The sequence below is a fragment of the Narcine bancroftii genome, chromosome 9, assembly GCF_036971445.1.
Source record: "Narcine bancroftii isolate sNarBan1 chromosome 9, sNarBan1.hap1, whole genome shotgun sequence".
NCBI lineage: Eukaryota > Metazoa > Chordata > Chondrichthyes > Torpediniformes > Narcinidae > Narcine > Narcine bancroftii.
Window position 1 is genome coordinate 82,727,308 of NC_091477.1, and position 14,453 is coordinate 82,741,760.

Consider the following 14,453-nt stretch of genomic DNA (forward strand, 5'->3'; position numbering starts at 1 on the left):
GTTGGCCATTGTTAAATGTCAGGCTCACACCAATCAGAACAATCCTGTGACAAGAGGAAAATGAGCGGGCCGACATGGCGGCCAAACTAGTCATCAGCCAACAGAACCCCACCTTACCCATGATCCTCAACCGAGAGGTCAACACTCCCGAGCAATACCAAATGATACAGGAATTAGAATCGAAAACTGCACAGGAGGGGGTTTCTGCCCAAGAACGGCATACATGGGAAACCCACGGATGCCAGATGGTCAAAGGCATATGGAAAAGCAACGATGGTCGAGTGGTGTGTCCAAGAAGCCTGAACCGGCCTATAGTGCAGTTAGCACACGGACAAGCCCATTTGGGAAAGGGCCAAATTTGGTTTGCACCTGGAATCTCTACCAACATAGAACGGCAGGTGAGAAACTGTCTGATCTGTCAGCAAAACAATCGGAGGTGCTCGCCTGCCAAATTTGATAAACTTCTCCCTGCTCACGCCCCTTTCGAGAATTTGCAGATTGACTTTGCCCACATGTCAGCTTTTAGAGGGTTTAAATATCTATTAGTGATTGTTGACATGTTCACACGATGGATAGAAGTGTACCCGACAAAAAGGGATGACGCTCGGACAGTAGCTAAGATTCTGATGAAAGAATTGTTTCCCCAGTATGGGATCCCGTGGGGAATAAATAGCGACCGAGGCTCCCACTTCATGTGGAAGATGTGACTGCAGTAAGCAAAATAATAGGCATAGATTGAAAATTCCACATCCCGTATTAGCCTCAATCTTCTGGTATGGTGGAGAGATTAAATGGAGAAGTAAAAATGGAACTGTGACGAGACAGGACTACACTGGCCAGAAGCCTTGCCTACAGTATTATACGCCCTACGCAATCAGGTAAATCAGAATACAAAATTGACACCACACGAGGCTCTGATGGGGCGCCCTATGAGCATGGGAATAAGACCCCCTATGATGCCGAAAGAGGTTACCAAGGTTTGGATACAGGAAAGCACCCTAGCATATGCCCAGGGGTTGTGTGAGGCTGCCCTTCGAATGTATGATAAGATGAAAGCCGGCCAGGGACCATAGCTGGAGGGAAACACCCACCCATTTTTACCGGGAGATCAGGTAATGGTGAAAGCGCTCACGACTGTTCCTTTCTTCCCAAGGTGGAAAGGACCCTACCAAGTCCTCCTAGTCACAAGAACCGCCTTAAAGTTAGATGCACTGGACAGCTGGATCCACGCAACCCGGTGTAAGCCATTCCGGGAGGATGATACAGACAAAGGTGATGCTTGCATATACGACAATCAAGATACTGGGGCTAATAATGGGGGAGGTTGACAGAAGTAACCACAGAGGAGACAATCGAGATCTTTCCCAAGGAGAACCCCGACGCTAAGGGGTGTTGGGACAACTCTACTATGCATTGTAGAATCATCTGGAATGTATATCAGTCAGGGTTCCTGGGGTGCAGGGCATCACCAGAACTAACAATAAGACCTCTCCAATACGGAGGAGTCACGTGATGGAGTAGTGGCCGGACGGTGAACTCCAGCCCTCTCCAGAAAAGTCGGGAAAATCAAGAGAAAACACAAAGGCACAGAAATAAAAGTTACAGAAAAGTGAGTATAAAGGTGGAAAGAAGATGGCGACAAAAAAAGAAAAATCGAAAGCAACGGTAAGAAGAGAGGAAGAGAAGACAAAGGAGGAAAAAGGTGAAGGCCTTACCTGTCCGAAGAGGCCCGCTGCGGAGAGAGAAACCCGCTCCCTCAGGTCGGTAAATAATGGACTACAAAAATGGCTCGCAGAGCCGAGTAAAAGTGTGCAACCGCGCATGCGCGAGGAATCGCGCATGCGCGATGCGAATGAAAAAAAACACACCGACGGGAGGGGGGACCAGCTGGGGAGTCGATCTCCACAGCCGGCAATGACAGCTGCAGAACACCTGCAGCAAGAAGAGACCACAGAAGACAATAGAAACAAGAAAGAAGAGGAGGAAAGGGCAACAAAGAAACAACAGATGGCCAACCCAGAGGAAGAAGAAGAGGAAGAGTATGGTGAAATAGAAGAAGAAAAGAAAGGCAAGGTAAAGGATATACTTGCTCTTATTAAAGGATACATGGAGTCATTTAAAGAATGGCAAACACAGGAATTTAAGGATTTAAGAAAAAGAATAAACAACACAGAAGAGAAAATAAATAAAATGGAGATGACCTTAACAGAAATGGGAAAAAAAATGGACAAGATGGAAGAGCGGGCAGTAGCATCAGAAATGGAGGTAGAAGACTTAAAAAAGAAATTGGAGAAATCTAATAAAAAAACTAAAGAGACACAAGAACTACTAGCTCAAAAAATAGATACAATGGAAAACCATAACAGAAGAAATAACATAAAGATAGTGGGCCTTAAGGAAGATGAAGAAGGCAAGAATATGAGGGAGTTTATAAAAGAGTGGATCCCTAAGACCCTAGGATGTCCAGAACTACAGCAAGAATTGGAAATAGAAAGGGCACATAGAGTATTGGCCTCGAAACCACAACCACAACAAAAACCAAGATCTATTGTAGTAAAATTCCTAAGATATACTACAAGAGAAAAGGTACTGGAGAAGACAATGGAAAAAGTAAGAGAGGGCAACAAACCACTGGAGTATAAAGGGCAAAAAATCTTCATTTATCCAGATATAAGTTTTGAACTCCTAAAGAAGAGAAAAGAGTTCAATACAGCAAAGGTGATTTTATGGAAGAAAGGGTATAAATTTATACTAAAGCATCCAGCGGTATTGAAAATATTTATTCCAGGACAACAAAACAGACTATTCTCGGATCCAGAAGAAGCACGAAAATTTGCAGAACAATTACAAAAATAGACTGAGGGAGGAAGACGGGTAATGAGAGTTAAAATGATCACGATTGATATGTATGTGGGTAAAGACAAAAATAGACTGAGGGATGAAGACGGGTAATGAGAGTAAAAATGATCACGATTGATATGTATGCGGGTAAAGAGGTATAAGAGTGAATAGAGACAATGAGCATACATGAATGTATCTGTACTTAGAGGAAAATATAGATAGTATAGACAAGAATTAATAAGGGAAGGTAATGGAATAGAGAGAATAAGGAGGGAATTAAAAGAGTGACCTTTGTGACATATGAAAAGTGAAATCTTTTCTGGGGGAGGCGGGGTGGGGGGAAATAGCGGTCACTGCAAAATCAGTTGACGCTTGCGAGTGGATTCGCAAATCCAAATGGAGAGGGGAGATGTGGTTGTCCGACAAGGGATAAAGGACAACTCAGGAGGTGAAGGGGAGATTGGGGATAAATAAGATAGAAATAGGAGAATAAGGAAAATGTTGGATGTTGTAGGAATGTTGTCTTATAAAGAGTTGAAAATAAGAAAACAGAAATGGAAAAGGAGGAAAGGTAATGATGGAAAAACGGAAAGAGAAGATAAACAAAATATAAAATGGCTACGCTGAACTATATGTCTTTAAATATTAATGGAATACATAACCAAATTAAAAGGAAGAAACTACCAAATTTAAATGAATAAATGTATTCCATTAGAAAAAATAACATATTGGTTAAGAAATAATATTGAAATATTCGAACAAGTATAGGAGCCTTACATTAAATACAATAGCGAAAACCTACCGGGGACAAACATTACCTAAGTTGATGGAAGGAGAAGGAAAGAAAAGAATGGACTCAGTAGAATTTCTGGTGTAATTTTGTTGAATGACAACATTGTCTGACTGGCTTAATGCAACCTAGATTGCATACCTAAAATGGATGAGAGGGGGGGGGTGGGGGGGTGGTTTTGGAGGAAAGGGAGGGGAGAAAAAGTCACTGTATATGTGTGAAAAAGAAATAGTGTATATCATGGCTAATGTGATTTATGGTGTGAAAAATAAAAAAATTAAAAAAAAAAAAAAGACCTCTCCAATACAAAACCTGGAACCTTACAATGACCTTTAGACCCTTGAGCCCCCCTGGAGCTGAATGAATGGTGGCATCAACAGCGAGCAGATCCCTATTGGCGCAAAGCGTGGCGAGGGGGAAATGCTTTCCCCAACTTATTCCGATGGATTGGGGAATGCAAAAAGGGAGCGCTCGACGAAAATTATGCTTAGGCATAATTGAGAAGCACTGCCACAGACACTAAAGTAACTGTGGATGGGGAGGTGGCAATGACACTCTTTTTTGCTTCTCTTTCTCTTGACTGTAAGTGGCACCGGGCACTATCTGCTGATAGCGAATCTTTGTCTGCCTTACAGTATACAACAGGACATTTTATGTAATATCACATTTTCTGTTTTGTTACATGATTATGATAGTTTCTGCAACTTCATGCAGAACTCAAAATTTTCTCTATCACTGATGCCAATTTCTACCTATGTTTCACTGTCTACCTGAGCTACTTTCCTTCACTTTTTCCAATTTCTGTCCCCAGGAATTAGTTTGGTGACCAATATTCATCATAACCTCACAGAAATCTATAGCTCTCCACTAATCTTTTCATCCTGCTTCTTCCAAGGACCTAATTTTCCTTGTTTCTGTTGCTCAGTCATGCTTTTGTGATGGTCGCCAATACCATTTCCTTATTGTGACTTCCCTGTCAACAGGACTATCTGTTCCATTACCCACATTTCTGCTTTCACCCACTCTCTCCCCATCTAGTTAGATTCCTGCCTTGTCCCGCCTACTATCTTCTACTTTCATCATTTGTTGTACATTACCATCTTCAACAGATGCATCTTCCCCTCTCCTGCCTTTACAGCAAGGGTGCCATTTGGCTCACATGTCTGTGTTGAACAGGATACTTAAACTTTGCCATTTGTAAATGATATTCCTTCTATTCTCTGAATATTCATACAAGAACAGATGACCATAAGATATAGGAGCACAAGTAGGCTATTTGGCCCATTCCATCGTAAACTGATCCATTCTCCCTCTCAGCCCCATTCCTCTGCCTTCTCCCCATAACCTTGATACCATGACTATTCAGATACTTATCCCCCTTAAATACACCCAATGACTTGGCCTCCACAGCCACTATTGCAGCAAATTCCAGAGATTCACCACACTCTGTCTAAGGAAATTCCCCACATCTCTTTTTCCAGATGGGCACCCTTCAATCCTGAAGTTGCGCCCACTTGTCCTGGACTCCCCTATCAGTGTCTATCTATAGAGTTCTGATAGATACTACTATTGTATCTGCTATCACCACTACTCCTGAAGTGGATAGTTCCAGCATTCTTTTAGACTTGATACTTTCAGTATCTGAGTACTCTGTAGCTTACTGTTGCCTTTCAGAATCAGAACTTTATTGTCGTAAAATTCAGTTTCTTCACTTTCCTCTAACTCCATCTGGCAGATTATGAGATCTTCTCTCGGCCAACATGGTATCAGTCAATCTCTCTTGGTCTCCAACATTTCACAGACATTCCCTTTCTTTTTTTTCTGCAACTTAAACCTTTATCTCTAACTCTGTGCTTTTAATGAGGGCTTTAGCAAACTCAAACCTTAACTGGTCCTTCCTCCAGAATGTTGCCCAATCTGCCACCTCTTACTAGCATGTTTTTCTGTTTGTAATTTCAGATATCTAGAATTTTTGATTTCCTGAACTGTTTAGATTCCCACAGCCTGGCAACCTAAAGTGCTGCTTTATAAAGCAGGCAAATATTCAAATCTGCCCCAAAGTCTCGAGATGCGTCAGATTTTCTCTCTCAGCTTTGTAAACCAGGAGAGAGGGGGAGAAAAACTTCTGCCATTATATTTAGTTGTAAGTGAGAATTATTATAACAGATTGATTCTGCCCAAATTGTGGTCATTTAAACTTTATTTCACAGTATGTCCTATTAAAAATAATTAGATAATCAGTTATAATTTAATTATCTTGATCACTATAACTTGAATGCTACATTAAGAATCTTCTTACTTGCACCATAAAAATAAATTGAATAAACTACATTGCATTTTAAAATGTGATTTTTTTTTTGGAAAACTTTATTTAAAGATAACAATCAACTTACAATAATAACAAAGAAAAATAGAGAATTTTTTAAAATAAACCCTCCTGCCCCTTCAGCCAGCTCCCTTAAGAGGAGCCAAATATAAAAAAATGCAGTAAATATAAAAAAAATTCAAAGTATGTCTAGATTAATATACTCCAAATAAGTAGACCACATTTGAACAAAAAACAAATAATTATCGTGCAAATTGCATGTAATTTTTTCCATAATAATACAAGTTCTCAATTCATTATGCCAATGTGAAATAGTAACCTCGACATTCTTTCCAGGTACTAGCTACACACTTCCGTGCTACAGATAGCACCAAACATACAAAAGCAATTTGAAATTGATCTAACCCTAATCCTTTCAAAGAAACAATATACCCCCCCAAAAAAAAATTGATGGATCTAATGGTAATTTAATTTTAAATAATTTTTCCAAAATCAACCAAATTCCTTCCCAAAATGGTTGGACTTTAACACAAGACCAGACTGCATGTAAAAAAGTTCCAGTACATAATCCACATCTAAAACAAAAATCCGAATTACTAAACCCATACTTGTTCAATTTCTATGGAGTCAAATATAACTGATGTAAAAAATTATAATTGACCATTCCATATTGTACTTTAGTCACTTTAGTTACACGATCATGACACGTAACCTTCCAATTATCTTCCGGAAAAATATGTTAAATCACTTTCCCATTTAAGCCGAGATTTCTCCTACCCCGGCTTATGTATAGCTTCTTGTAATATAACCTTCCTTAGGTACAGAAGAAATCAAGGACTCAAATTTCATCAACAACTCTGTACCATAATTCTCTTTTATCAAAGCTCTAACTTGTTAATCGTAGGTTTTATATCGGAGTGGCCTTCTCCTATGCAGGTTTCTTACCCGGGCTGGAGGGGCCTGCCTCCCCTCCTAGGTCGGTCCATACTGCCCGGACCGGGGCCGAGGCCGCCGCAGTTCACCCTGTGCCTGGACTGGGGCCACCGCCTCCCACTCCCTGCCCGGACCGGGGCCTCCGCCTGCCTCACTCGACCGAGGCCGGGGCCGCCGTCTCCCCCTTGCTCCTGCCCGTATCGGGGCCGCCGCCGTCTACCCTTCGCCCGGACCGGGGCCGGGGCCGCTGCTGCTCTCCCTGTGCCCGGACTGGGGCCGCCGTCTCCCCCTTGCTCCTGCCCGGATCGGGGCCGCCGCCGTCTACCCTTCGCCCGGACCGGGGCCGGGGCCGCTGCTGCTCTCCCTGTGCCTGGACTGGGGCCGCCGCCTCCCACTCCCTGCCCGGACCGGGGCCTCCGCCTGCCTCACTCGACCGAGGCCGATAAATCCCAAGGGCCTGATAATCTACATCCTAGGGTACTTAAAGAAGTGGACATTCAGATAGCAGATGCTTTAAGAATTATTTTCCAAAACTCGATAGACTCAGGATCAGTACCCATGGATTGGAGGGTAGCTAATGTTACTCCACTATTTAAAAAGGGGGTAGAGAATAAGCGGGGAATTATAGGCCGGTGAGCCTTACGTCAGTAGAGGTAAAAATGGTGGAATCCATTATTAAGGATGTATAAAGGGGGGTAGAGAAAAAGCAGGGAATTCTAGGCCAGTGAGCCTTACATCAGTAGTGGGCAAAATGATGGAATCCATTATTAAGGATGTAATAGCGGAGCATATGACTAGCAGAGAAGGGATCGGACAGAGTCAACATGGATTTACAAAAGGTAAATCGTGCTTGACAAATCTATTGGAATTCTTTGAGATGGTGACAGGTAAAATAGATGGGGGAGAGCCAGTGGATGTGGTGTACCTAGATTTCCAAAAGGCCTTCGATAAGGTCTCACATAAACGACTGGCATGCAAAATCAAGGCTCAAGGGATTGGGGGCAAGGTATTGATGTGGATTGAGAAATGGCTGGCAGACAGAAGACAGAGAGTTGGGATAAACGGCTCGTTTTCTGAGTGGCAGGCGGTGACCAGTGGGGTGCCACAGGGATCTGTACTGGGACCCCAGCTGTTCACAATTTACATTAATGATCTAGATGAGGGGATTGGATGTAATATCTCCAAATTTGCAGATGACACTAAGCTAGGAGGGGTTGTGTGCACTGAAGAGGGGGTCAGGAAGCTCCAGTGTGATTTGGATAAATTGGGGGACTGGGCAGATACATGGCAAATACACTTCAATGTGGATAAATGTGAGGTTATCCACTTTGGTAATACAAACCGGAGGGTAGATTACTATTTGAATGGCAATAGATTGGGAGATGGGGAAGTGCAGAGAGACCTAGGGGTTCTTGTGCACCAGTCACTGAAGGCAAGCATGCAGGTACAGCAGGCGGTTAAAAAAGCAAATGGTATGTTGGCCTTCATATCAAGAGGGTTTGAGTATAGGAATAAGGATACCTTACTGCAGCTGTACAGAGCCTTGGTGAGACCACACCTGGAGTGTTGTGTGCAGTTTTGGTCGCCTTATCTGAGGAAGGATGTTCTTGCAATGGAGGGAGTGCAAAGGCGATTCACCAGGTTGATACCTGGAATGGCAGGAATGACTTATGAGGAAAGATTGCGCAATTTGGGATTGTACTCGCTGGAGTTTAGAAGATTGAGAGGGGATCTCATAGAGACATATAAAATTCTGGCAGGATTGGACAAAATGGATGCAGAAAGGATGTTTCCAATGGTGGGGGAGTCCAGAACCCAGGGCCATGGTTCGAGGATAATAGGCAAACCATTTAGAACTGAGATGAGGAGGAATTTCTTTACCCAGAGGGTGGTGAATCTGTGCAATTCATTACCACAGCGAGCAGTAGAGGCAGGTTCATTGAATATATTTAAGAGGGAATTAGATATATTTCTTCAGTATAAGGGAATTAGGGGTTACGGAGAGAATGCAGGGATGGGGTACTGAACCTTAAGATCAGCCATGATCTCATTGAATGGCGGAGCAGGCTTGAAGGGGCGAATGACCTACTCCTGCTCCTATCTTCTATGTTTCTATGTCAAATGCGTTTCTATTTTTAATAAAACTGTTTGGTCTATATGTATCAACTGAGGTAAATACTTAGCAAGTCTATTTGCCAACACTTTAACTATAATTTTATAGTCAACATTTAATAAAGAAATAGGCCTATATGAGGATACTTTCAACGGATTTCTATCTTTCTTAGGAATCACTGTAATTATAGCACTCGAACAAGATTCAGGTAACGACTCTTCTTTAGTTACTTGCTGTAAAACATCTCCAAATACAGAAGATAAATCTTCATAAAATACTTTATAAAATTCAACTGAAAGACCATAATCTCCTGGTGACTTTCCATTTGGCATCTCCTGTATAGCTTCTTTAATCTCAAAATCCGTAAATGGAACTTCTAATTCTCTAATCAGCTCCTCCCCTAAAACAGGTAAATTTAATTTAGACAAAAAAGATTCGATAGAACCAGCGTCCTGCTTTCCCTCAGAAGTATATAACTTTTGGTAAAATAAATAAAATTGGTCATTAATTTCCTGAGGTTTATAGGTAACTATTGAGTTATTTTTCACAGCATTAATAGTTTGCGATGCCTGATCTGTTTTTAATTGCCATGTTAATACTTTATGAGCTCTCTCACCCAATTCATAATAATGTTGCTTAGATCGATTAAGTAAATGCTCATACTGATAGATATGTAATGTATTATAACGCAGCTTCAACTTCATTAAAGCAGCTTTTTTATCCTCTGTAACATCTTTCTGAAATTCCTTTTCCAATTCAGTAATTTGTTTCTCTAACATTGAACTTTCCACAACATATTGCTTTTTAACTTTTGTAGTATAACTGATAATTTGCCCTCGTAAATATGCTTTGAAAGCATCCCAGAATACAAAATTACTACACACTGAGTTAACATTCTCAGCCAAAAATAATACAATTTGCTCCTTAACAAAAGTAATAAATTCCAGTTTCTTCAATAGCATTGTATTAAATCTCCATCTATAAGACAACTGTACTACCTCTGAAACCACACAAGAGAAAAATATCATTGAATGGTCCAATATAATTCGGCTTTTATATTCAGCCTGCACTACTCTACCCAACAAATGTGCCAAAATAAAAAAAAAACTATACGAGAAAATGAATCATGTCAAGACGAATAAAAAGAAAAATCTTTCTCAGTCGGATTCACTCTCCTCCAAACATCAACCAAATTCAAATCTTTCATCAAAGTCCCTATTTGTTTTACTGCCTTTGATTTCCTTATACTTTTCAGAGATCTATCCAATAAAGGATCCAAAACACAATTAAAATCTCCCCCTACCAAAATATTATTACTGGCCTGATTTAACAACAGAAAAGTCTCTGACATAAACCGTTGATCATCTACATTAGATGCATAAATATTTAACAAAGTCCATGATTCAGCATGGTGGGGGGGGCATGGCAAGATGGTCTAAAGGGTAGATGTGTGGTTCCACCCTTCCCCAGTTAGACTATTAAATGCCAGATTTAAAAAATTGTAAAAGTGATTAAAAATACTGTTTATAGACTTTGGAATAGTGGAAGATCGAAATAGCTGCAAGTGTGAAAAAAAAAATCGAAAAGTCAGTTACAGAGGAAATTACCCTACAAAAGTGTTAAAGAATTGAGGCCTACCTATCAAGTTGAAGCCACGGAATCATCGACTGGAGTCCCCAAACCTCAGAGGATTCCTGCCCGGCTAAGTATTACGTTAGCGTCGCTTGCACAATCGCATGATGGTGCTGGCTCAGCGATGAGTTCGGCCAGCTCCGACACGCACGCTCGTGAGTTTGGATACATGGGTGGGCTGGCCGAGCGAGGACAGACCCACAAGCCTTCAACATAGCCTGGTGGTCTGGGGGTCATGCAGTGTAGTGTCGGAAGACGCACCTGCACGGTTGGTGGCCCTACCGGGCATGCGCGGTGCTTCGCGAGTCCGCAAACTTTTGGAGAAGGTATGGGCTGTGGGAGAGCCCGAGCGGTGGCGGGCTGATGAGATCGGCACGCTGTCATCAGGTGTCCAGACCCACAGCCGCACCGGAAGAGGACCCATCGCTTTAGAGGAAGAAGAGACCTCAACTTTATTAGAATTTGAACAACTGGGGACTGAGACTAAAGAAAGTAGGCCTCAAAGGGAGGTGATGGATCCCGGAATGGATTCTGTGTTTACAATTCTGGAAGGGATTGTGCAGCAAATGGAACTTATGTCAAATATGTCAATGCAGATGACTAATCAGATGGCTCAAGGATTTTCAGAAATGAAAACTAAAATGAATGCTATGTGTGAAGAAATAACTTTTGTGAACCAAGATATCAATGTAGTTAAGAGTGATTTTACTAGATGTATACGATCAGTGGATACTGTACAAGATAACTTTAAAAAGATTGAGGAGTCTTTTCTTGAATGTAAGAATCAAGTGGAATAGAGAAAAAATGGAAAAAGTGGAAGATTCTTTTGCAGATTGGGGGATTCAGAAGAAGGAATTATTGAAGAAGATTGATTCATTAGAAAACCGAAGTCGTAGAAATAATGTTAAGATAGTAGGTCTTCCAGAAGATATGGAAAGTTTGGATCCAGTGAAGTTTTTTAAGAAATGGATCCCAGAAGTGTTGGGCAAGGAATTCTTTCTGGATGATCTGGAATTAGACTGAGCGCATAGAGTGTTAAGGAAGAAACCGTTTCCAGGCCAATTACCACAAGCAGTTTTGATTCGCTGTTTGAAATATCAGGGTCGAGAAATGATACTCCGACTGGTGGTGCAGAAAGCATGGCAAAATCAGGCTCCAATGATGGTTCAAAATAACAGGGTGTTTTTTTTAATGCAAATCTGAGTCAAGAAATTATTAGAAGATGCCGAGAATTTAACTCGGCTAAAGAAGTATTGTGGCGAAAGGGATATAAATTTGCTTTTCATTATCTGGCTGTATTGAAAGATTTTTATGGGAATTTTCAATCTGTTTTTTGAAAATGGCCATGATGCATTAATTTTTGCTAATTCATTGCCAGATCTACGAGGAAATGGACGATCGTCACCAATGTCACCGAAGAGAAGGGTCAATGGTAATGGAGATGGGAAGAATGGAAAATATGGAAGGAAAGTTGAATTGATGCAAAGTCTTTTCAATATTGAAGATTCTGGACAATCATTGGGACTGGAATCACTGGGTTGAATGTTTCTGTTTAAGTACTTTGTGAAGTCTGACTGGGGGGGTGGGAGACACTGAGACCTTTAGTCACTCAGATTTTTAGGGGGCTACTACTTTTTTGTAGTTTGTTTTGGGAATTTTTTTTTCTTGATTTTTTAATAGGGGGGGAATTAGAATATTGTGAGATTTAGAAGGGGAGCATTATTTTATAGTAGTGTGATCTATTATTAGATTTAGTGATGTCTAATCTGAATTTTGCAACATTAAATGTCCAGGGTTTGAATAACCCGATTAAGCGTAAACGAGTTTTGGCCTATATTAAAAAAATGAAAGTTGATATATATTTTTTGCAAGAAACACATTTGACTGAAAAAAGAACATTTGAAGTTGAAGAGAGAATGGGTTGGGCATGTGTTTTCTTCTTTTAATTCTAAGGCGAGGGGAATAGCAATATTAGTTCATAAGAAATTACCATTTGAGTTGGAATCATTTGAAGGAATGTATTTGCAAGTACGAACAAGGTATCTATATCTACTTTGGTGATATCCCTTATTTCAGAGAGGGAAGTTCACTAATTACATTGCTGCTATCTTTATTCACTTGCAACTTGGCTCTCTACGTGGCCTAAACATGTGAACAGATTAAAAAGCAGGTTGCTTGGGTCTCAAAATTTTCTATAAATATTCCTAAATAAAAATTGGCATGTGTGTGCATGTGTATGTGTATGTATGTGTGTGTGTATATATATTATACACACACACACACACACACACACACACACACACACACACACATATATACGTACACATATAGGTATATATATATATATTGTGTGTGTGAGTATGTATATGCGGGAGGGGTGTCATGATGTTTATGGCTTTTTGCAAGCAATGGCCATTATAAATGTCCATCGTGGTAGGTAGAAAGTGTGTGTGTTGTGTGTGCGCGCATTGTGTGTGCGTGTTGTGCACGAGTGCATATGTGTGGTGTTGTGCGCGTGTGTGGATGCTGCGTGTTGTATGCATGATTCATGCACGCGGGTGTTGGCATGTGTGTTTGTGTACATCAAACAGAACAATTTTAACCCCCCCCCAACCTTTTTATTTATACCTTGACAAAGGGCTCAGCCTTAAAACATTGCTTACCCTTTGCTTCTTGAGGATACCATATTACCTGCTATCTCCAGTATATTTATGCATTGTTGATCAATTTTAACCTTCAGCTGTGACTGATCACTTATTTTTAGATGACATAGAGACAGAATATCCAAGAAATCAGAGGCCTACATGCAGCAGAATTCAGGCTACTTAAAACTAGTACATGTAATAATAGCTCAAGTGCATCGTCCTATTAGAATATTGAGCTGAGGGAGCCCTCCCAAGTGAATTGGTCTCCCATTTCTCATCTGCCTCGACTGAAACCAGAAGTGGGTGCCTTCACGATGAAGTGCATGGAATGTATTTTTTTACATTTTAATCTGAACCCAATAAATGCTTGTGGCTTAAAGTTACTGTCAAGATTTTTGAGGAGAAAGTTTATGTCCTTCAATTTCAAAAAATAGGCACCAACAGATCCCTGTTGAGTGCATTGTTTTTCCCAACAAATGGTCACTTTCAGATGTGGAGCTTGGTCTCCCCAAGTGTTTATTACCAAGCAGGAATGGTCTTGATCATAGCACATGACTTCAAGTGGGATTCTGCTGCACACAAATTAGCTACATTTCTAATATTCTTTATTATTGTAAGGCATTTTGGAACATTTAAAGGTAATGAAAAGTTAAATGTCACTGGAGATTTTTTAAGGCAATAAAACAGCCTTTTCATGAATTATTTTAACTCCCACCAAGTTTACAGACCTATTCCACAGCATGAGCATTGGACTTGGATCTGACTGAATGAGGCCAACTCAACTGTACTGAAAATAGGAATTAGCAAGTCTATTCAATTTCATAGTCAGTCCTCATTTAATTAATACTGCTGACCAACCTCCTCCTAGCTTGACAAGGGATAGGAATCTGGAAACACTTGGATTGGGCCAAGTCCAAACAGCACAGTGACAATTGACGGGTGGGCAGTTGAGTGGAGGATCTGAAATTGGTGCAACATGATGAAGCTAAATTTCGTCAGTGCCACAAAAACTAAGACTGGAGGTTATTAGGCATTTTTGACCAGTTCCAGTCAATATCAGTTATATCCAGTTATGGTTCTGAAAATGCTTAAAAGTTTAGGGTAGTTGCCATTTGAAACTTATGTCGGTTTAGAGGAAATTAGAAATTCAGACATGCTTGATAAGGTTCTAAG

At 40.8% G+C, this 14,453-nt stretch overlaps 1 protein-coding gene across 1 annotated transcript in view; it reads right to left on the reverse strand.

The window, feature by feature from the left end:
- The window catches only part of LOC138742351 (integral membrane protein 2C-like), a 68,537-nt gene that overhangs the window by 15,823 nt on the left and 38,261 nt on the right, over positions 1 to 14,453 (reverse strand). The gene's annotated exons all lie outside the window — the stretch shown is intronic.